Raw genomic sequence first — 2,781 nt, forward strand, 5'->3', positions numbered from 1 at the left:
TTATATTACAGCATTTGGCCCGCAGCCCCCGATAGGTTTTCATTTTGGCCCCCTCAAGGAAAATGTTTGGGCACCCCTGCGTTACGGGATTACTGAAAAAGATGCAAACAGCAGGAAGAGGGTTGTGCTGCCAGTCGCGGCTGCAGCCGACCCGAAACTGGTACCGGTACCGGGGAACAGCTGATCAGCTAACATGAGGTAAATGTTCGCTACGTCACAACTTATTCTGCAAAAGTGTCTCCATCTCTCTGTGGAGGTTTGCTGCTGCTGTTCTTGACTAATTTGTTTTATGGTTCACTGAGAGTTCGGTGGGTGGAGACTGGATGGACTCACCTGTGCATAGTCTGCTCTGATTAAGCCTGAGAGTATTTCAGTCTCCTTCTGAGATCCATCCAACGCTGGATTATTCAGTTGCCCATGGTACTGTTTAAGACAGCCTCAGTTTAATTATTTGAGAAAACCTATTTAACGCTTGTTTTTTTTCTACACCTACCTTGTGTTTAGGCTGGTGTAGTGTCCAAGAGTCGGGGCTCTTCTCAGGAATGCGCAGATGTGATGTCTCTTGGTTTTCCAGCTTCAGAGCTCGGCACATATTACCATATTAGGAAGAGGAATGCYTAAGGTATACTGTGACAAAATTTATGGTACATCTGTGAAGCCTATAAAGAGCCTTGTATGCCCCCACCCTGGGCCTTCGTTCTCCATCTTTCTTACTTGGTGAATCATTTGGCATTGAAGGCCATAATTTGGTTTTTGGCTGTAATCTCCTGGACTGCAAAATAAATATTCTTGCTGTTCAACCAGCCTGTTTCAGAGTTCTCTCTTCATTAAGCAACAGCAGTTCCACTTCAACCAGAAGACGTGGTTATTTCACCTCACTGGACTGTCCTGATCCTCCTGGTGACTCCAGGTTTGGTCCTCGTCCAGACTGTTGGTTTTTTCACTCCAAAATCGAARTGATTCATTGTCCTCCGCCCTGCCTCTCTCTCTYTCACRGAAATCTGCAAGAGACACAATTGGAAATGACCTGTGCTGGATTCCTAACAAAGAACCTCTTCAAACCTCCTCRTCCTTGTCAGCCTCCTCGCMTGGATCCTGTAAGAAAACCAACAATTAACACATTCAACAACTTCAAACACTTACCTGAGAACATCACCCTAAACCGTTTTTCCCCCTTTTCAGCAAAGAAACCGGGACCAGTTCACTGTATAATAAACTCACTTACCTTTTACCATTTTTTGTCTTTGTCCTGTTTTCCTCGTCAGTTTAAGTTGTTTTTGGGCACTCTTAAAAGAAAAAAAAAAACAAATCCTAAAACTCTCCTTTTGCGCATTAAGTGTTTTTCGAAAAAACCCAAAAACCACCTCAAGCGAGCGTAAAAACTTTTTAGTGAATTGAGGATTTTTTTTAAATTTTGCTGTTTCCATCCGACTTTTTTTCATATTTTTAATGCGACACTTCTAAATGCGCATCAAAAAGCCTTGATGGAAACACGGTTACTGAAAGTCTTCTTTCAGTCCATGTTGGCCCAGTTTTAAGGGGGCAATATCATATATCATGTGAGCAAAAGGTGTGAATCAGGGCCCCAATGATACCAACACAACGAGGGACAAAAACAAGGGGATGTTAAACCCCCGCCTGCATTCACTACATTCACATAAAACGACACGGGTCAGATGATGGGGCACATGACCCTCTATGAACAATAGAGCTAATTAAGCCTATTGTTAGTTGATGTCCCTCTTTTGCATGTGACTAACCTGTTTGTCCAGGTGGAGGCGGAGCTTATAAGGCTGAGTTCACCTGAAACTCATCAGACTGAAGAAGTCTCTTGGAGRAGAGACGAAACGTTTCACTAAAGAAGAACCATCCAGAGGACCTACTGATTTTTTCTTTTTGATTTTTTCTACCTGGATTACTGAGATGCATCAGGAAATGATATCAAATCAACTTTTTAGCTTTATATCATCTTATGACATCATTCCCTCATAAAAACATATCCAGAGTGTTGCTTTGACTCATTCATGCATGTTTATGAAATGTGTTTATGTTTAATGTCCTGAGCCAGTCATGCAGGAGAGCAAAAACAACTGGTTGGGCATAGAACCGCCTTTTAGGATCAGCTCCTCCTCTGGGCTGTGTCTCCAAGCCAAATTTCCTCCTCACAGAGCACACCTCCCCTGTGACTCCTGCAGGCTTTCAGCAGCAACAACTAACTGCATGTGCGTGTCTGCTGAGCTCCCAATCCTTCTCAGTCCAGTCCTTTTTGGGTTAAAAAAATGCCTTTGAGGAAATGTATTTTTGTATGCCAAAAAACATGGATGACACAGTTCTTAAAAAATGCTTGGACTTTTATTTTGTAACCCTCCAACAATAAAAAAAAGTTATGTATGTGTGAGCCACTTTACAAAGGATAGGTTTCAGAACAAAAGGGAATTTAACAGTGGACTAATAACAAGATTATCACTAAAAGACAATACAATTCAAAAACTCAAGCACTGTGGTTGTTTGCCCAGGTAAGCTGAAAAACAATTACCGTATTTTTCGGACTATAAGCCACAACTTCTTTCCTGAACTTTGAACCATGCGGCTTATAGTCCGGTGCGGCATATACGTGGATTTTTTCTTCAGCCACCAGGGGGCTCTTATGTTGCATTTGCTTCAACCACTCACTTCAAAAAAAGACAAAAAAAAAAAAGAAAAAAGTTATCGCTTCCAGAGCCGACTGTTCACAGGAAGCAGCGATTTAAAGATAGTCAATGACCAAAAACTCATAAAAGG

The sequence above is a fragment of the Austrofundulus limnaeus genome, unplaced genomic scaffold, assembly GCF_001266775.1.
Source record: "Austrofundulus limnaeus strain Quisiro unplaced genomic scaffold, Austrofundulus_limnaeus-1.0 Scaffold576, whole genome shotgun sequence".
NCBI classification, from domain to species: Eukaryota; Metazoa; Chordata; class Actinopteri; order Cyprinodontiformes; family Rivulidae; genus Austrofundulus; species Austrofundulus limnaeus.